Source organism: Zalophus californianus, chromosome 4, assembly GCF_009762305.2.
Source record: "Zalophus californianus isolate mZalCal1 chromosome 4, mZalCal1.pri.v2, whole genome shotgun sequence".
NCBI lineage: Eukaryota > Metazoa > Chordata > Mammalia > Carnivora > Otariidae > Zalophus > Zalophus californianus.
In genome coordinates this window covers 30,239,660-30,261,418 of record NC_045598.1, presented here as the reverse complement: position 1 = coordinate 30,261,418, position 21,759 = coordinate 30,239,660, and the positions used below count along the sequence as shown (strand labels likewise).

The window sequence follows — 21,759 nt, the reverse complement described above, 5'->3', positions numbered from 1 at the left end:
AAATTTCCTTTTCCTGCTTCTCTCACTACAATATATTTGGAAGACCAGGGGCCCCTCCTCTATAGCTCAGTTCAGGCTCTCCTAGAGACAAGAAACCTTGCTACCCTCAGACAAAGACCAAGAAACTCTATAGATGACCTCTTGTAGTCATGACCCATGCCCACCCCACAGATAAGAACCATTTTTTCCACAGAGTACTAATAAAATTTCCCCGTAATGAAATGGAATCCTTGCTGATATCCAACTATGGAGACACTGAACCTCTCAGATGTGTCTACATAGAAAAAAAATCCTTCCCTTTGCCTCTGACATAAAAAGAATGTCTTTTTATTGGGAATGTCTGCTTCTTTGTATTCTAAAAAGACAAAGGCCTGACAGTCGTAGAAAGCAACACTTGAAATCAGGAACATAAAGCTACACTCAGCATTTGTAGTAGACAGACAGCAGAAGTAAATACCAGTATTTCCTAAACACTTACTTTGTGCCAGGCACTGTTCTAAGTCCTTTTTACGTAATTACCTCGCTCGATTCCTATTGCCACTCTATGAAAATGGCACCATTATAATCCTCATGTTATAGCTGAGAAATTCTGGCTTAAAGAGGAAGGTTAAGCAACTTGCCTGTAGTCACACTAAGTGACAGCATGGGATTCAAGGTCATCAGCAGTGTAGGTCCTTGGGGAACTACTATTTTGGATGCATTTCAGAAAAGAGAGGAAGGAAGAAAGTCTAGCAAAAGCAATCACCAAAAACTGGACAAATTTTGTTGCTTCCTTTCTTCCATCTCTGCAAAATGGGTAGTAAAACCTGATTAAGTCTCTCCTGGTTCTCTTTAGCTACCTCTCCTTCCCCTACCCCCCTCAAACACAGTACCTTCACAGGCTCTGAAGTCTTCCCACAGCAGCTTAAGGAAAAGAAAAAAATGAGAAGAAGGCCTTAATCAAAAGCCCTTTTCTTCTGGCAAACAAAAGGCCTTGGTATTTCCACAGACAGACTAGTTATTCTTAACCCTAACCAAAGATTCTTTGGCAGAGAAAGAAATATGAAAATGTTAGGCTTGTGGGAATGGCTTGTGCTTTGGGCTTTTGTGTCTCAGTCAGTAAAGCCAGCCCACTGAAACACAAACACATGGCCCCTCAGTCACTCAGGGCCGATTCAGTTAACTCCAGGGTCTAGGGAGAGAGAGAGCGAGCAGAGGCTCTACTACTCCTGATGGTCTAAGCCCTTTCTCCCCTACCCCCTTCCTGAGAGGGGAGTGCTCGCCAGGTTTTCAAGTACACTAGGCAGAAAAATACATCTGAAGATGCAGACACATAACAGATCAAATTCTGACAGTGTAAGAAAACCAACAGGCGGTAGTGGATGCAGGCAGAGATGAGGCCTAACTCCGGGTGCTCTCACTAGCCCCTTGCTTCACACCCCAAATCAACATAGCAGAGTTTTAGCACTTTCCTAAGTAAACTGTGAAGATCTGGCAATTGTCTCAAGTGTTTTCCCCACTCAGCACTGGGTTTTAGAGGCATAGTGTGGCCCTGAATGGCCTTAAGTGGTCATTATTTGCCCAGCAAGGGAGAGAGAAATTAAGACTATTTTTAAAAATAGGTCAATAAGGAAAAAAAGGAAGGGAGACAGTCTGCCAGAAGACAGGAAGGCCCTGGCAGCATTGACCCCAGATATATCTGAGCTAAATTCTGAGTCTGTGATACTCCAGCTCCCACCCAGAGCATGAGCACAGTAGCAATATGATAATAAAGTACCTAAAGCCTTTATACCCAGTCAACAGCACCCTCCCCTTCTACCTTACCCATGATATTATGAGCAAAACCACTATGAGGACATGGGCCCAGAGGCATAACTCCTAGCAGCCAGGTCTCTATCACAGTGGGAAACAAGAGTAGCCGAGTATGAGGAGTCTCAGCCTGGCTTTGAAATCCCCTGGAGTGAACAGCCCAAATTAAGATAGCTGTGATTGCTATCTATAATGGTACCAAACCTTGAAGGGTTAAACCATGAGGTGTTAAACCATAAGGTCCCATGTGGTTTAGGACTCTGAATCCTCTTGATTACCCAGGAAGCAGCTCCTCATCTTGTTCCCATGCAGTATCAAAGGCAGGTGGAGTAAAAGACCCTGCTCAGCCAAGCTCAACCCACTGGCAAGTTTCAAACGTCTGGCATATAGTAGGCACACAAATTCTTGTTGAATGAATAAATGAATAAAACATTTCATCTTCAACTGCTATAATCAGTTCCTTCCTACACCCAAGAGGGTGGAGGCAGTTTCAGAGAATTCTAGACAGTAAGAAGAAAAAAAAAATCTTTTCCCTGCCATTCCCCAGTGATCAAGCTCTTCTGTTGCAAAGTATAATGATCCCTTCAATATAAAGTTCATTACTTGACTGTTCTCCCAGAGTTCGCTAACAGGCCACACTACCCTAATCAAGGCCAATGGTTCCTCTGCAGCTGGTGTGCAACATAGAGTCCTCTGAAAGCTGGCAGGGCACAGTCAGGGAGATGTCCCTTGCAGCAGTTTTTAGACAGCAACAACCTGGAGACAATCCAAGCATTCAACAATTAAGAAAATGGCTAAATGAAGCCATTATCAACATTATAACTTAACTTACAATGACTATAGGGAAACACTTAAAAAAAAATCTTTACAATGTTATATGAAAAAGGCATGCAAACATATATGTATATGTTAAGTGAAAAAAGCCAGACACAAAAGGCCACATTACAGGATTCCATTTATATGAAAGATCCAGAACTGGCAAGTCAGAAAGCAGATTAATGGTTGCCAGGGGCTGAGGGAGGGGTGGGGGTGGGGAGTGACTGCTTAATGGGTACAGGGTTTCCACTTAGAGTCATGAAAAGGTCCTGGAGCTAGACGAGCTAGACAGTCATGATTGTTGCACAACACTGCAGACGTAATGTCCATGAACTGTACTCTTTCTTTCTTTCTTTCTTTAGTAGGCTCCACGCCCAGTGTGAAGCTCACCTTGGGGCTCGAACCCACGATCGTGAGATGGAGGCCTGAGCTGAGATCAACAGTCAGATGTTTAACCAACTGAGCCACCCAGATGCCCCTGAACTGTACACTTTAAAAACAGTTAAAATGAGGGGCACCCAGGTGGCTCAGTCAGTTAGACGTCTGCCTTCGGCTCAGGTCATGATCCCAGGGTCCTGGAATCGAGCCCCACATTGGGCTCTCTGCTCAGCGGGGAGTCTGCTTCTCCCTCTGCCTCTGATCCCTACCCCCCAGCTCCTGCTCTTGCTCTCTGTCTCTTTCAAATGAATACATTTTTTTTAAAAAGATTTTATTTATTTGACAGAAAGAGACAGCGAGAGAGGGAACATAAGCAGGGGGAGTGGGAGAGGGAGAAGCAGGCTTCCCATGGAGCAGGGAGCCCAACGCAGGGCTCAATCCCAGGACCCTGGGACCACCACCTGAGCCGAAGGGAGACGCTTAATGACTGAGCCACCCAGGCGCCCCTCAAATGAATAAATTTTTTTTTAAAAATCTTTAAAACAGTTACAATGGTAAACTTTATGTGTATTTTACCTCAAAAAAAAAAAAAAAAACAATTTGGGTTGTGGGGGAAAAAAAAACAACACATATATAGGCCAGGATTACAATTATGTAAAAGTAGACATGAACCAGAGGAATACAGACAAGTCCCAATATCTGTTAAATTAAAATGGGACTTCATTGATGTTGGACAATAAATAATCAAGAAAGGAAAAGAAGGCCAGAAGCATACAGCCAGTCCTAAAGCCACACTTGCAAGCCTGCAAGTAAGTGCCGACCAAGTGGGGGACAAGTTACATTGCTCACCAGGCGCCAGAACAGCATGTGTGTGTGCTGCGGGGTGAGGGAGAGAGGTCTCATGCCCTCCTCGGCCCTGTCCTCTAATCCCCCTTAAAATACTCCCTAGGGCACAGAAACCATCTGTTTCAACCAAGCCTAGAGCCCTACAAGCAGATTAACTCCTTCACTGCTGACCTTCTACAGATGGGCTTCGCTCAAGAGTAAGTGTTCATTTTTAAAATGCCTTTAAATGTTAGAACATAAGCTCTTTAAAAGGGAAGATACTTGGCCCCGTTCTCTGGTATATCCCTAAAACCCAGAATAAATGAACATCAGGGGATACTCAATAAATTATTGTTTCATTTATGCCTATTTTTTAAAGTCTCCCTCTTCTCGTCATTTGTCCTCACTTAGAGTCTGACCTGGTTTCCTCAAATTCACTCTACCAACCAATATTTTGTGTGCTTGTGTATAAGATAACCAGTCTCCTCACCGGGGTTTATCGCCAGGTCCCAGTGCCCAGCACAGCACACACAGTGGATGCTCACATTTATTCATCAAATAAAAGAATGACTCACTTTGGTCACCACACCTTGTAAGCACTCAGCAATGAGCACTTCAACCTGGCTAGGTTTGAGCTAAGTACCATGAGAGTTATAGAGATAGAACGTCTACAGAACGGTCCCCCAAAAAGCGTAATTTCAACAGGAAGACAAAACTACTGTGTAGGAAAGTGATACATCAGCATGAACAATGATCATCCAAGAAGTCTTCATGGAGAAAAAAGGCCTAAAGTGAGGCTGTAAGGGATGGATAGGTTTCAGTCAAGTATAAAGAACAAGGGTGTTCCGGGCAAAGAACTGCCAACACACAGTGCAGGAGAGAGTGAATGAGGCACTTCAAGGTACCATGAGGAGATGGGTCTGTCTGCAGCTGGAATTGTGTTCTAGGAAGTTATGTGAGATGAGCCTAGAAGAGCTGGGAGATCGGTGGGGGGTCAGAACACAAGTCTGTCATGGGGTGCCTGACTGGCTCAGTCAGAGGGGTGTGCGACTCTTGATCATGGGGTCATGGGTTTGAGCTCTGTGCTGGGTGTAGAGATTACTTAAAATAAACAAACTTATAAAAAATATTTAAAAAAATAAGTAAAAGGTCTGTACTACTTTTGGTAATAGGAAGCACAGGAAACAAAATATAAGGCGGTTGCAGTGGTTCAGGCATGAGGAGATGAGTGACTGGACCAGAGTCATGGCAAAGGGAGCGGAGAGGAAAGGGCAAATTTAAAAGAAATTCTGAAGAAACAAAAGGACCCAATGACAGACTAAAAATGGGGATTGATGCAGAATGAGAAGCCAGAGATGTCTCCTGGGTTTCTGATCTAGGAGACTGAAGAATGTGAGTACAACTGTCAAAAATGGGGAATCGAGGAGGAAAGCCAAGTCTAGGCTTGGTTTTGAAAATACTGAGTTCAAGGCAATATACAAGTATAGATGTCCTGCAGGCAGCTGAAAAGTAGACCAAAAATTGAGATTTTTTTTTATACATACAATGGAATATTATTCAGCCTTAAAAAAAAAAAAAAAAGAAGGAAATCCTGTCACATGCTACAACATAGATGAACCTTGAGGACATTAGGCAAAGTGAAGTAAGCCAGACACAGAAGAGCAAATACTGCATGATTCCACCTATATGAGGTATGGAGAGCAATTAAACTCATGGAAGCAGAAAGGAAAGTGATGGTTGCCAGTGCAGGGGTCGGGGAGGAGGGGGACAGGTAGGTGCTGTTCAACTGGTATACAGTTTCAGTCACACAAGATGACAAAGTTCTAGGGCTCTGCTGTACAACAAATGTGCACACGGTTAACAATACTCTGCTGTACATGTAAAAATTTGCTAAGAGGATAGATTTGGTATTTTATGTTTTTTATCACAATAAAAAATAATAACACCTGAAAACACCGAGAGATTTTTAAGGGGTAGAAGACAGATGTGGGAGTTTGCAATTTTTAAGAAAAGCGGATGTCAAAAGAACTGGCTAAAGGGGGAAAAGAAAAGGTCAGGAGCAGTGTAATAACGCCAGCTATGTCTGTATCGTGGGTTTATGTGCCTGTGCTGCGTTAGGAGTTTTACCTCTGCCAATCCACCTCAGCCTCATTAATTTTATGTTGGAGATATTATTATCTCCATTTTACAGATGAGAAAATGGAAGCTCAGAGAAAGTGAGTAACCTGCCCCAAGTCACTCAGCCGGTAAATGTAGAAACTTGGATTTTAACCCAAACCTGCCTGGATCCAAAGCCTGTGTTCCTCCAACTTCACCACATTGCCTCACCCTTTAGGAAACTGCCAGGGGTAGAGTCAGAACAAAGAAAAGACCCAGCAAAAGGCACACAAACAACAATCAGGTAAAGGAAAACAAAGAAATGCCCTCACGGAAGCTAACAGAAGAGAACCTTTTAAATAGGCAGTGAAGTCATCAACAGTGTCAAATGCCAACACTCCAACACCAAAGGAGGTCCACACTCCAAGTCTGTCTGTAAGGACTCGTGTAAAGACGGGCCAGGTACTGCCACCCAGAGAATTTCAAAGAAACAGAGGCCCAACCTAGAGCTAAATGGGCTTCTTCTCTCCATCTTATCACTAACAGGCACTGGGGCTGCTGGTCTCCCGGCCACTCCACGGGCCTCATGCTGCAGTGCATGGCCTGACCAGTCCCAGGAAATACCCACCCAAACACAAACCCTTGCACAACACAGGGTCAGGTTTGACTTGAGCAGCGGGAGAAGTGGATCTCCACTCCAACTATAGTGCAATATCCGAAGTTTGTTTCCAAAACCAAACTCACTTTGAGAAGGATTTCGTGTGCCTGCTCTCTTCTCTCTTCCTGGACTAACTAAAATCAGCTGCAGCCCGACCTCCCTGTAAATGACCTGTCACACGGATGCCAGAGTCAGACTTCTCTCAAAAAGCCCCAGATTGTTTATATCATTTCTCTGCCTCGAAAATATCTAGTGCCTTCTTCTGCCTACGTTATTCCTTAGCCCTTTATGAACACAGACTCAACTTCCATTCCAGCCTCATCTCTCACCTTAAACAACTGCCCATTCTCCTCAGCTTCCTACTTAGTAACACCTCTCATTCTTCCCCAGAGGAAACGGAGACTTCCATGAGTCTATTCCTTTGCACACCTGTTGTCTTTCCAAAATACCTTTTCTCCCTTAACTGGCAAACTGCTACCCAACTTAAAGATTCAGCCCCAGTACCATTTCTGCTGTCAAGTCTTCCCCATTACCTGCCATGCTGCCCCTAGTAATCCCTCCACCTCTGCTCTCACAGCACTTTGTTCATATCCCTATAAATAGCACCTGATATGCAGATAGATAATTATATCCCCCCCTAGACTGTGCATAGGACTGACAATCCCTCAATGGCTTGTACAGAAGGTTCTCAATGAAAGCAAGGAAGTGGGAGAGACATGTGGCTGGTTCAGTCGGTGGAGCGTGCGACTCTTCATCTTGGGGTTGTGAGTTCAAGCCCCAAGTTGGATGCAGAGATTACTTAAAAAATAAAATATTCCAAACAAAACAAAAAAAAAAACAGAAGGGAAGGGAAGGGAAGAGAAGCGAAGGGAAAGGAGGAAGGAAGGAAGGGTTGAAAAATATGGGGACTTCCAGAGAAGAGACAAGAAGCATGGAACATTATCAGGGAGTAAACCAGTTAGTTGATAACAAATTGTAAAAAATGGTCTTCCAAATCAAAGGATTTCAAGATATATCAAACCAGGAAGTCTAAAAAGTTCCCACCACTCCACAATGAGCAAAAGATGCTGTGCAGCAACTGGTATTCATTCAGAAGGACCATCCCCACAGTTGTTGTAATGAATAATATATATGATTAGGGCGACTAGCCTGGCGTTTCTCCAGGAAAAGAGCCAAAAGAAACTGAGGCAGAACGGTGCAGACAAAAGCCTTACCCTTTCAACACTGATAATCTAATTAAAAAAAAACACAAAACCAGGGACGCCTCGGTGGTTCAGTCAGTTAAGCGTCTGCCTTCGGCTCGGGTCATGGTCCCGGAATCCTGAGATTGAGTCCCACATTGGGCTCCTCGCTCAGCGGGGAGTCTGCTTCTCCCCGTCCCACTGCTGCTCCCCGTTTGTGCTCTCTCGCTCTCTGACAAATAAATAAAAATGTTAAAACAACAACAACAACACAAGACCAAGGGTGGGGGAGAAATAATAATTTATACTTTGTTAGCACATAGGCTCACTCTGAGACAGAGGCATAGTATAACACTCATCTCCTATTGTAATAAAAAACACAGAACCATCCCATACATTTGAAAGTCCAGAGTACTAATCACTATGCCATGGAACCCCATATTCTCCATGCATTTCAAACCAGGGGCAATAGAAGTCAACCCCAATGTGAACTTGGATTGATAACCCTCTCCAGCCCAGTGACATGCAGTAAGCCTAAAAAATATACAGTTAAGGTGCTCACTTAGGCAGCACATATACTAAAATCAGAACAATACAGAGAAGATTAGCATGGCCCCTGCATAAGGAGGACGCTCAAATTCATGAAGTGTTCCGTATTTTTGAAGGTAACTATACTTGGGGTGAACATAGCATAATGTATAAACTTGTCAAATCACCAAGTTGTACACCTGAAACTAATGTAACATTGTGTGTCAACTATACTCATAAAAAGAAAAAAAAATATTTTTAAAAGCTAAATATCGGAGGCACCTGGCTGGCTCAGTCAGTGAAGCACACAACTCTTGATCTCGAGGTTGTGAGTTCGAGTCCCAAACTGGGTACAGAGATTACTTAAAAAAAAATATATATATATATATGTATATATATATATATTTAAAAAGAGCTAAATACACACACAAGCACACAACTGAGGGGATAAATTTTAACAGTACAAAACTGTCATGCATCTAAAAACTACAGGACTTACTGAAGGTCTAAATAGGTTCCTAGTGCTGTAAAAGATGTTGACAGGCCTCACCCCAGAAACATGCAGATTCCCAGATTCCTTGCACTGGAGAGAATCACCCCATTGTGATAGGTTTGCTTAAGGGCCCTGGGAATGGGAGGGGTAGACAATTCTCACTGTGAAAGATGCAATCATGTGGGTGACTCAAGCCATTTTCCACTATCCTGGCTGCCATAAAGACAGGCATTTCTATTGACCTCCACCCCCTGCACACAAAGTTGCACACGTGTGCCTTCCTTCTGTCAGTCCCCAAGCTAATTTCCAAACACACCAGTGTAACATCAGCTAGAAAACCCACAGTGTCTGCTGCAGGATGTCAACTCCAAGTCAGAAACAAGACTGTACTCAAGTCTATAATTCTACCCTAAGGCTGTCAGTCTCAAGTAACAGAAGCCAATTTGCACTTGACTGCAATATGTCAATTTAAAACACAGCACCAGGTCCATTTTTTTCCAGAGGCAGTCACCTACCACAAACAAGGGTGATGACATAGTAGTTTGTCAACCAATTATATCAGGCTAAGCTAGCCTGATCTACTAGCTAGGTTCTAGCTCAGTAACAGCAAGAAAAGAAAAAGAGAATCTCAACCTCGGACCAGTCTGGGGTTCCAATGCAGAATCTCTATACAGCAATGATTAGGTCATTCTTGGTACTGCAGTTTCCTGATCAACACTGATGGATCTCTTAGTACAAGTGGGAAAGGTACTAGGGTTGGGAGGATCAATGAAGCCATTTAAATGCCTGGAGTTGCTAGGAGAAAAGTTTCAGAATAAAACAGTGCAGCGATGAGATGATGATATGTGGGGGCTGCTGACTAAGTGAAAGAGATACTTGGCACCTGTCCCATGATGAAATTAACTGCAGAGTAAAGTATCTGAACCAGCTGGCCACTAAGCCTGAAGACAGAGCTATCCCTCTGCACAGCAAGGGGCCAAGAGCTATCAGAGGGGTATTCAAAGTGTTACAGGTAACTTCCATAGCTTTTAAAAGTGCAATAAAGTTAAAAGCCAACACCCAGAGCTTTGAATATATGTATTAAGATGAGTAATTCCATTCTAGAGCTGTATCCTAAAAAGATCATCAGAAATGCACAGAAAATTTTATTTATGAGTATGTTATCATATCATAGCAGAAAAAAATTAGAAATGTACATGCCCCACAATTGAGAAATGTTAAATAAATGATCCTTCTATTTGCAGAAATTCCATTTAGCTGTTAAATGTAGACAGGCAGCAGCTCTTTCTGCCCACAGGTCCTGTCCCATGCTTTAATAAAACCACAATTTTGCACGGAAAAAAAAGAAAGTAAGAAAAAGAAATGCTGTAGACAAATAGGTAAGGGCATAAAAAATGCTCACAAAAATAATAAACAGAAAGATAGAGAACTACATTACAATAATAGCAAATATATAAAAACAATGTTATGTATATATGGACACAAAAAGATTAAATGGAAACACAAGTATGAACATAGTAACCTGTGCATTGTTTTCATGATTTGGGGTTTTTATTTTTCTATGCTTTCTATATGGCTAAAATTGTGCCTCTATTTAATGGCAGAGGAAAAAAAAATCTAAGTTTTTTTTTCCCCAAGATTCTTTATTAGCCACATTGAAGAGAGAAAAAAAAAACTTCTCCCAGAAAGGCCAGTCTCTGAAGGGTACATGTCACGGTGTGAGGACTGCTCCTGCTTGCCCAGACACGGCACTAAGGGACAGTCTTCCAGGCCGGCCAACAAAGTGGATGTCCAAAGTAAAGCTATCAGATAATGGGAAAGATGACTTGACACACACCTCAGAACTAAGTCTAACTGTGCAGCTCGTCGGCAGTCACCGTGCTCACTTGTTCAGCGTTGCTGCTGCCCAAAACATACCAGGAACTCCTCATCTGGGACCGCCTATGGACTAGGAACACCATCTTTCCAATGTTTTCAAGAGCAATCCGTTTTCATTCTTTGAGATTGGATTTAATGTTTCAGAACAGCCTGAGCCTTAGTATCATTTTCTGACCAAAAATTAAGTAGGACTATAAAATGACTGTAGTTTCTTACGGGAGTCATAAATCTGGCGGTGAAGAAAGAAACCACAAAAAGTGTTTTTATAAATGTATACAGCACAGGCACTGATGTCAGAGTGGCTTTTTTTTACCCCCCAATGGTAACTACTGAAGGACATTTGGATAAAGGAGTTTAAGTTCAATTCTTCAAATGTCTTTTTATGCTTAACACATGCTGGGCGGGCAATGAAGATGCAAGTAAAAAGGAGTCAGTTCCCACCTTTGGCAACATCTCCTGGGCTCTAACTCTGTGCCAGATGTTACACTTACTATTGCATTTAATCCTCACAACATTTTGTGAGGTAAATTTTATTATCATCCTCATTTTACAGGTGAGAATACTGAGGCTTATAGAAGTTACAGGAAACTTACCCAAGAAGTAAAGACTAGGAGGAAAATCAAATGCTTAAGAACTATAAGTAAAACATAACTATAACATGTTTAATAACTATAGTTAATAACGGTAACTATAACATGCTCTAAAACAAGTACGTTTAAAGTGCTATGGCAGCACAGATGGGGAAAAGAGAATTCTACTCAAAATGCAAAGGAAGAAGAAAACGAGAGAGAGAGAGCAAGGAAAGGAAAAGAAGGAAACTATGGGGGGAAATGAGGTTGGGCTAGGCACTGAAAGGTGAGTGCAAGTTTGGTATATAAAGAGGACAGGGCGCCTGGGTGGCTCAGTCGGTTAAGCATCTAACTGTTGGTTTCAGCTCAGGTCATGATCTTGGGATCCTGGGATGGAGCCCAGGCTCCATGCTCAGTCTGGGTGGAGTCCGCTTGTCCCTCTCCCCTGTTCATTCTCTCTCTCTCTCAAATAAATAAATAAAATCTTAAAAAAAGAAAGGGAGAGAGGGAGGACAATGGTATTCCAGGCAAAGGCAACAGGACAGTCTAGGCAAAGGAAGAGAAGGGTGAAAGTGTGTGGGTATGCTGGAGTATATTGGTTTTTAAAAATCAGTCATTACCTCACAGACATATCACAATTTTTTTTTCAGGAAAGACTAGAGAACCACTTTCTCATCATTCAACTGCAACTACCTCTCTGCCTCCCTAAGTAATCCCCAATTACCAACCCACAGCACAGGCCTGGACTCTGCCAAAGAGCAGGACTTAGGCCAACAGTTGAACCTGTCATACCCACAGGAGAGGTCCATCTGGGCAGAAATCACTCAATGACTATGGTTTTTGGTAGGCCTGAGAAGTAGACATTAAAGCCCAGAAGCCACAGCAGTAATGGGATACATTGCACCCCAATACTGGTGTCAGAGTACCAAAGATTCACAGGAAATTGGGGACCAGAACTTCAAAAGACTTCCACAATGTCTCTGTTCTCCCACTGGCCTCCCTTCAACACTAGATGGAAGAATGGCTGTAAGCTGAACCATGTCAAGAAAAGCAAAGTAAGTAACTAAACAAAAAGGGGAGCCGAGGACCTCTTTGTATCAGCCCCTCTGGAATACACAAAGATACAGGTGAAAAGGAAAAGGGAAGTAGTTATTCACCATAATCAGGGGGCACAGTGTGTGACACCTGGCCCACAGGACAGTTTGACAAAGGCAGTGGTTTGTATCTAACTGTCTGCCTGGCCGCCCAGGGTTGGGGAAGAAATTGTCTAAGACCTATGATGACATTCCAGAAATGACTATAAAAACCAAACCAAAACAACTATGTGCCCTCTTTCCAGGCAACTCTCCCACCTGAAAAAGATTCAAGTTCTGGCAAAGAAGGAAGGTTAAATCAGATGCTTTCTCTGGGTGAATGAACAAGACAAACTGCTGTATCTTATACATTTTATGCTATAAAGACTATTACACAGTGTATATAAATGAAGGTAGGATTAGAAAACAGGACACAGCTCAAGGAGGTTAGTGTAGGGGAAAAAGACAAAAAAAAAGATCTATTGCCTTCACCTCAAAGCACCGTACTCTGCTCTCCCGCAGGGAATAAGGTGCCCCAGTGTGTGTTACATATACACTTGAGCAGTTGACCCTAGCACAGGGTCCCTAGCATCGGACAGCAGCACAACATAGCCATCTTGGCTGCTATACTCCCAGGAAGTCCTTAGCAGGACCGATGTTCTCAGACCAGCCACGCCTTGGGTTTTCCAATATAAACTACCTATGCTATGGGAGTATTTAAAGAGCTACATGGATTAATACATGTAAAGTGCTTAGAACAGGGCCTCGTCCATAACTAGCATTTGCTAAATGCTTGCTTTTATTACTATTATCACTAGTGCTATTGTCTTCCCGTCTCAACCATCATAACTGTCCTACAGGGAGATCAAGTAAGCCCTGGAGCCAACCATGTGGATGGGTGACTAGGGCTACAACTCCCCAACCAGAGCGTGACTTGACCGAGCTCATCCTGGACTAAAGCAGGCACAAGGACTCACCATGATTCAAAGTGTCCAGGAGGGACAGAGGAAAGAAGAGATAGAACCAACATCTGGTGAACTCTGCCAACATTCCAGACACTCAACTGTATATATATCCTCTTGTTTAATGCCCACAGCAGTAAGTGCTTCTGAGTTCATCTTGGAGAGGCAGAACCAAAATAAGCCTAGGATCTGGGGGAGGAGAGTAGAGTGTGAGCTGCCACCACAACTGTGGTCTTTTCCCTTCTCTGATTTCAGCCCTACACAGGACACATCCCATGATAGGAGTATCTCATCTGTTACTTGTCGATTCCTAGCACTGTTACTCACTCCTTCCCAGAAAAGACAAGGCAAAGGAGGGAGGGGGTGAAAAACTTTATAGGTAGGTTAAGAAAATAAATGATTGCCAAGCTGGTTTTAATATAACCTCTTTGAAAAGCAGAAATAACCCTTGCTAGGGTGCAATTTCTAACCTCTACACCCCCAAAAGGATCAAATCAAGACCTGCTTGTACCATTAGCCCCACTGAGGAAGTCAGGAGAGTTAAGAGGAAACTGGGGACCAAAGCAACCCCTATTTAGGGAGTGAAAAAGGACTCCATCCTCCATGCATGTTTCGTGAAAGGAAAACAAGAAGTGTCCCTACCAGTCATATCTGCACCTTGTTCCTGAAGCACCTGCAGCAGAGGAGGACAGGGTTATGTGTGGTATGGTCTCCTGAGAACCTCAGGCATCTACCTAGGTCACTGCTAAACTTGATTCGCTTAGGCCACGGCCATCCTCATGTGGTTTAACTTCTCATCTAAACCCTTGACACAAAGAGGAACCAAAGAGAAAAATCATACTCTCCAATTCTCTAGATAAGTAAATATCCTGTAGTTTCCATCCACCACCTGCCCATCTTCAGGAAGCGCTGGCCTTTTATCACAAGACCAGTGCCAAGGATAATAGGGAATAAAACTACACTAAGGAGCTCAGTGTCCAAGGAGAGGCCTAGGGTCCTACTCCAAACCTTTTCTTCTACTGAAAGAACATGCAAGTTATTAAGTTTGATAATCCTTCCATGAGTTTTGTAAACAGAGGAGGGAAAGGGCTCCTGCTGTTGAGTGGGCATCATGCCCAGGAATATAGAAGGATCCCGCTAAGACAGGAAATAGGGCAAGACAAGGGGGCTCTTCTATGGCACAAGGGTACATCCTTGTACCTGCCTTCACCCAGGGCCCAACAAGGTCCAAGAACTGGAAGAGTCACTGAGAAGCTCCACTGGTTCTGTCCTGCATCTCACACCTCTTCCCCATGAGTCTGGATGAAGAAGTCCGGACTCTTTCTGCCCTCTCAGAACTTCCTTTGACAGGGAAACAATAGTTAACGTGACTCATTCTTGCTAAGACCTGCCTGATGCCTGATGAACTTGCAGAGCCCCTGGAAAAAAAAATATTTATGCGGGGGGGGGGGGGGGGGACAAAAGGGAAGAGAAGGTAGAAATCAGTAGAACAGTACTTTACAGTTGCATATCCCTTGATAGCATACAAAGCTCTCCATGTATACGCTCTCTTACAAACAGTTCTTCAACAGAAATGGAAGAAAGGAAAATACTGACAGACCCTGGCAGGATGGGAGTCTTCTACTCCCTCCTCCCTGAAGAAACCCACTTACCCTGTTCCTCTCTCTGCCTCCCCTACTCTCCCTGCACCCACCCCATGGTTCCTCTGGATCCAGAATCCAGACTGCTGATGAAAGAGGGAGATGTGCCTAAGCAGATGGAAATCACACCACCAATTAATTAGAGAAGCCGCAGCAAAAAGATTTCATTTATCTTCCTCCTTAAGAGCCAAAGAGGCCTGAATTTTTTTCATCTGTGGTCAGTGAAGAATTTGTCAACCATGTAAAGCAGACACTATCCCCTTTAAACATTATTCTATCAAAAAGTTGCCTCCTTTAAAGTCACTGATTTACCCCTTTACATGGCCTTCCGGCCTGTCAACCTGCATTCCTCCTCCCCCAACCACTCCCTATTCCCTGTTCTCTCCGGGGGGGGGGGGGGGGGGTACTCTGACTCACTGTAGACACAGGCATACCTGGCCCAAGAAACAGCTATATCTGGGTGAGGCTGCAGTGCCCGATGGCAAGAGCCCTCTACCCACACCGCCCTGGGAGTGCCCTGAGCTCTGCTCAACTCAAGGGAGCAGGGGACATTTCTCCACTGCCCATTCAAGCAAGAGAACAGACTGCTGTTGAAGTGGCTGAGAGGATCCGCTCCTATTCACCCACTATCACATTTATAATGCTAGCCCTTCTATGTCATTGCCCAAACACACCAAAAACTATGGCCAGCTCAGAGTAAGAGGGCTTTCCAAACCCCTAAGCAACTGAGGGAAAGTAAAGACCCCACATAACACATAACACAGTAAGTGTTCACAAATTCAGCAGGGATAAGGGCAGGGAGCCAGAAGCCCCATCATACCTCTAAGGTTGTTGAGTCCCTCCAGGAACTTCTGGTACTTGTAGGCATTCATGCCCCTGCCCAGCTGTGTTGGTTCAGTGGCTAGAAGTAGGCAGCATGGCACAGTGACAGCTGAGAAGTGTGAGCGTTCGAACAGACTGGTCTCTACCACCGCGCCTCCGAGCCCCCAAGAACTGGACTTTGACCACATTTACAAATGACGTCACCAGAGAAGGCTTATTACATTACAGCCTTCTGTGCTCCCTCATTTGTTGCAACGAGCGGAAATACCTTCCCAGGAGGCGACAGCCCCTCCTTTGTGCAAAAATGAGGCAGGAGACCACAACAGGCCCCTGCCTATCATCTGCCACCTCATCTGCCACCTTCTCTCTGTGCTCCAGCGTGGGCTCCACTGGGATTACCGCTCCTCTGGTTTAAACTCTAGGGAAAGAGGCTTTAATGCTTTTCAAGACACCAGTTAGGGGCTCATCTAACATTGGAGAACGAAACCTTTAAAGGGCCACGCTCACCACAAGAATGTCCATACAGGAGCGCTTGGGCAAATATCACATGGCAGTGGGGCAGGTTTTACAAAATAAACAACCGACGCTGCACTCCACTTACAGCAGTCCTGTTTACAGAGCCGCACACAGGCGAGACACTGCTGATCAACACAGTCCAAGGCGGGGAGACAGAAGCAGAAACTGTGAAGCCCACTTCCTAAGTGCTAAACACACAATTCAGGGAGGCAGGACCTTCTCCATAGATAACTCAGGGGAAAATGCAGTTCAGACACCCCCCTCATGCTCCCCACTCCAGGGCACTATTCCACTCAGCTGACTTGTTTTTGGTTTGCTTTAATGATGTAAGTAGCTACTGTAAATTTCCTTCTACTCCATTAGCCTCAAAAAGATGACCCGCCCCCCCAGCCCAATAATCACAGGCTCGTAGGATAAGCTAAATAGATTATATAATAAGAGGGGGGGAAAACCCTGAAATTTCTATAGCATCTCATTGTAAGAAATCCAAAGTGCTTCATCTGCAGGGCTCCTGGGTGGCTCTTGATTTCAGCTCAGGTCATAATCTCTGGGTCGTGAGATCGAGCCCCACATGGGGCTCCGTGCTCAGTGGAGAGTCTGCTTGAGATTCTCTCTCTCTCCTCTTGCCCCTCCCCCAACTTGTACACATGTGCCCACACGCTCTCTCTCAAATAAATTTTTTAAAACGTGGTTCATCTGCATCATTATACTCATCTTTTAAAATGTCTTTATGGGGCGCCTGGGTGGCTCAGTCTTTGGGCGTCTGCCTTCGGCTCAGGTCATGATCCCAGGGTCCTGGGATCGAGCCCCGCGTCAGACTCCTTGCTCAGCGGGAAGCCTGCTTCTCCCTCTCCCACTCCCCCTGCTTGTGTTTCCTCTCTCACTCTGTCTCTAACAAATAAATAAATAAAATCTTTAAAAAACTTTTCTTTAAATGTCTTTATAAAAATAACTGTAAATTTTAAATTACATTGTGAGAAAATAGGTTAAGCAATCTGTCTAAAAGTCATACTCTAGTATTCTGGCTAATCTACCATAAAAGCCTGGGCATCCTAGAAACCCATGGGCAACCAACAGAGTCAGACTCCACAGAAGAACCCCTCACAAGAGAGACACCCCTCTCCCAGTCCTGAAGGCTGCCATTCAGTGACCTGGGATAGAACTCACAGTGTGTCAAATATAATGTTCCACAAAACTCCCAATTATGCAGGTTGGATGCAGGTGAAGAAACTGTGTAAGAGGGGCACCTGGGTGGCTCAGTCGTTAAGCGTCTGCCTTCGGCTCGGGTCATGATCCCAAGGTCCTGGGATCGAGCTCCACATCAGACTCCTTGCTCCGCGGGAAGCCTGCTTCTCCCCCTCCCACTCCCCCGGCTTGTGTTCCCTCTCTCACTGTGTCTCTCTCTGTCAAAAAAAAAAAAAAAAACAACTTGAAACTGTGTAAGAAAAACACTATGAAAACAGAAAAAAGAGTGTGTGCCCACTTGAAAAGATCAGGCTAAATAATATTAACAGCTGCTAAGATAATAGAGAGGGGAACATTTTTAAATAAAGAAGTATCCAACCCAAGCTTTTGTGCCTTCCGATGCTACCAGTCAGTCAACAGTACCAACAAGGTAGCCAACCACTCTGTGCAGATCTAAGTATTTATTAGGAGTCAAGGGGGACACAATATATGCTTCCTTTTCTCAAAAGAACAATTTCATGGGTAAGATTCAACAGTTAAAAGGGACCTTAATGTTTACAGAGCATAAGTTAGGCAATGGGAAACAGTAAAAAACAAACAAATATTCAGATTCTGTGATGTATTACTGTGAGAATCACTGTATCTTTGAGGTCACCGAGTCCAAAAGACCAGGTCCTTGGATTCCTCATCTGTGAAATAAGACCGTGGACAGAGAAAGGCAAACATTAAACATCAGTTCAGACTGTGTGTCTGTTTCCTGGCATTATTCCACTTATTTCTCCAGGAAGAGAATGGATAATAGAGGACAGTGCAAAGAATTTGGGTTGTAGAGTCAAAATACCTGGATTCCAGAGTCTATCTCAAGACCCAACTTTGCCACCAACTAGCTACGTGAGCAGGAGCCCTGAATTCCTATAAAACGTTAGTTATTCTTTTCTTTTTAGGTCACAGACTCTAATGAGAAGCTGATGAAAACTAAGGTTACTCTCCCTAGAAAAAGGGACATATTCACCTACATACAAACTGTTGTTTACAAGTGGAGAGGGGTCAATGAACCACAGGTAGATAACCTCTAAACTGATCTCTATGATCTGTCCTGTGTCATGATCTGAAAGCAATTAAAATAGTGCAATGTGAATATAAGAATGTAAAAGAATGATCAATTAGCCAGGGCAGAGCGGGGTCCTCTTGCTTTAATGCCACTATAAAATCCTATTCAGAGACTCCTCCCACCTGAATGAGCAAAGCAGCCCAGACAACAGGAATCTCACAGCAGGAAAAACTGACTTTTAAAATAGTCACTTGAACTAAGTGCATTTAAAAGACAACACATGCTAGTTTGTCATTTCCTCTGTGTGTTTCACCACTGAAATGGTTTAATAAGATTTTATCAGATAAAAATTAAACAAAAACAAGGATGTTTGGCATTATGAAGTGAGGGGTGGTTCCAACTCAAGGCTTTTGGGAAGCGGGGATAGGGGGTGGGGGGCAGCATCTGTATTCTTGCAGCCCATAGACCTTTCCTCAAAATCAGAGCATTTCAAAGCACCACAGTCCAATACCTCTACATGCTCTTTGTGGCTGTTCATCTTTTATCCTCATAGGTCCCACATGGCAAAGAGTGAGGTGAAACCTTAGGTGGCAGGAGGGATGCTCCCCTAAGTTCCAGACAAAGACGAACAATGTGAAAGGCTCAGAATCTGGCAGTCTAATAGGCACTCTCTGGCCAGCTGCTGACAGAGGGGGAAAAAAGCCCCGCTGTCTCCAACAGCCCTGACAAACGCACAGACACCTCGGAATGAAGTGGAACTTGACTGAAAGCGGGAAGATCAGGAATGCAGAGGACAGTGCATGAGACGGAGTCGTTAGGGCTGCCTGCTCTCTAGTGACAGGATGACAGTTAAAAACGAATAGCTGCCCTGCCCTTGAGTGGGCTCAGGGACACCAGGACCTCGGCGGAGTGAGGGCCTGAGTCAGGTTCAGGATATAAATCCTGAAACAGGAGGACAAGTCTGCCGGTAGAGAGTTACAACTGAGGAGAAATTTCTAGGCTGATGAAGAGAGAAAAAGCCCTACCTTGGAGTTCATATAGTCCTCCAAAACCCCTCTACGAATCAGTAAGTTCCATAATTCTTTCGATGCAATCTTTCTTCTAAAAACAAAGGTCCTTCTCCCAAGGCACCCCCACGTCAGGGTGAAGGATGCCAAACCTGGACGGCCAGTTCAAGGGATTCGTCCAGCCATTCATTTGACATACATTTGTTGCCTACTCGCCACACACCAGGCACCAACCTAGGTGCTGGGAACACAGAACTCAAGAGTCTAACGGGACAGAGAGCCGGACAAAAAAAGGAATCAGTCTGTCTGCTCAGATTCAGGAAAGATGAGGGTCATAGGTGGCCCAACTGAAGGCACAGCTGACTTCCAACTGCTCACTCTCTGGACCAGCCCTAAAGACAAAAGGTTTAGGGACATGAAAGGTAACTCTCCTCATATAAGTACATCCATTTTCTTTGAGGTCAGCTGCTACTGTTACTCCAAAGCAGCTGCTGACCCAGGAAGACAGCAAAAATGTCTCCAGTGACTTAAGAAGCCGGTAACAAAAGCAGGTGCCAGGTTCATGGTCCTATTCAGGGAGCAACAAGATCACTTTCTTCATTGTCTCCCCCAGGCAGCAGTGTCTGATGGAGAAAGGGTTGAATTACACCTTGTCCCTCTGGTCGGCTAGAGAGAAGATGAGTTTGCCATCTGAAGAAAGAGCTGTCCCCAGGGCCAGAGCTGCCTCTGCAGGGCTGAAGAACAGAAGACAAAAGAAGTCAGACCTCATGCTTAGAAGGAGAGAACCGAAATGGCAAAACCAAGAGAGGCTTTAAAGGGAATTAAGTGTGGGCCTGGCAGCAAAGGTCCAAGGAGCTCTGCCCACTCTGTGCTCACCCCAGGCTTGGAGAGCTACTTTGTGTGGACCAGACTTACACTCTGGGTTCTGGCAACAAGTTTAAAAAGACCTTGTGCTTTAGGCCATATGCTCTCAAATCAGTTCTCTCTCCTTGATCCTTTTCTTCTGGCTGTGTGGTCCACAGAAAAACAGGTGAATCCTAGGACTCCTCTCCTTCCTACAGTGGTTATATAATACTACAAGACCAAACAAGGTGAAAATGACTGACCAATTGGGAGGAAAGGCAAAAATACCTGCTTTTAAGGTCAATCTGTACCTGCCATGACCTCTGATTCTTGCTCTACCTCAGACTAAAGAACCCCTCTAGGTTTATAACATCTTAAGTAACCTAAAAGCCTCACAAGGCATTCTGGGGACTAAGAAAAAGGTCAGAGACAAGAGTCACCTACTACTGGAACAAGGTTATGGACCTCCAACAGGGAGATGGGAGGGAACGACATTTATTTCAACAAAAGCATCCTGACATAGCTACAGGCATCCAGGTGTAATAGAGATCAACAGTTTCCCCCTCCTCCAGGAACAGCTCCTCTCACCAAATCCATCAGGACCCAGAGGACACAGATGCACTCCGTGTCAGTTAAACGCACCCGCTAAGAACCACATTTAGTTATTCTGACAAACCTGGGGGGGGGGGGTGGGGGGGGAGCTCTTGCCGGCTCAATTCACCTGAGCTCCTCCACCAGCAAATAAAACAAATCTCCAAGACGACAGGCCACCAACTTCCCGTAGCATTCCTGTGTTGCTTTTGAGCAGAGGAAGGAGGCAAAATAAACATTTTTGAAACTCGGATTCTAGACACTAAAAATAGCATAATGGAATTTTCCTCTGAAGCTGCCTTTTCCTAAAAATGAGGTTATATTAAAAAAAAAAAAAAAAAAAAGGACAGTCCAAGACAGACTGTATAGTGATGACTCCAGGATGGCAGGGTATGAGTTTCTTAAAACTCATAGCATCTTGAGTCTAAGATAATATTCAATGGGAAAATATCACAATGTTAAGGAGGGGCTAAAAGTACCTAATAGGCAGAACCTCATTAAGGGGTCAACAACTGTTTAATGAGTAGTGCGTATAAATGTATCTGCTATAGTGTTATCTAAACTTGTCTACATGCTTGAAATATTCATAATAAAAAATTAAAGTCATGGATCAGACTATCCATCAAATTTACAAATATATACACTATTTGGCCCAGCAACTGCACACCTAAGAATTTTTCCTATAGATATATATATGCAAAATGACAAGTGTACAACAGATTTTTCACTGCAGCATTTTGTAATAACAAAAGATCATCCATCAGTAGGGAACTGGCTAAATAAATGATAGTACATCTACATAATGGAGAAGGTCTTTAGGAGCTGAAACAGATTAATCTTCAAGCTATAATAAGTAAA

At 44.0% G+C, this 21,759-nt stretch overlaps 1 protein-coding gene and 1 non-coding gene across 33 annotated transcripts in view; one reads left to right on the top strand and one right to left on the bottom strand.

Annotated features, from left to right (window-relative positions):
* The window catches only part of MACF1 (microtubule actin crosslinking factor 1), a 340,905-nt gene that overhangs the window by 265,092 nt on the left and 54,054 nt on the right, over positions 1 to 21,759 (bottom strand). The gene's annotated exons all lie outside the window — the stretch shown is intronic.
* On the top strand, positions 8,298 to 8,404 carry LOC113917149. Its single transcript, XR_003518144.1, has one exon. It is a non-coding gene; the product is annotated as a U6 spliceosomal RNA (small nuclear RNA).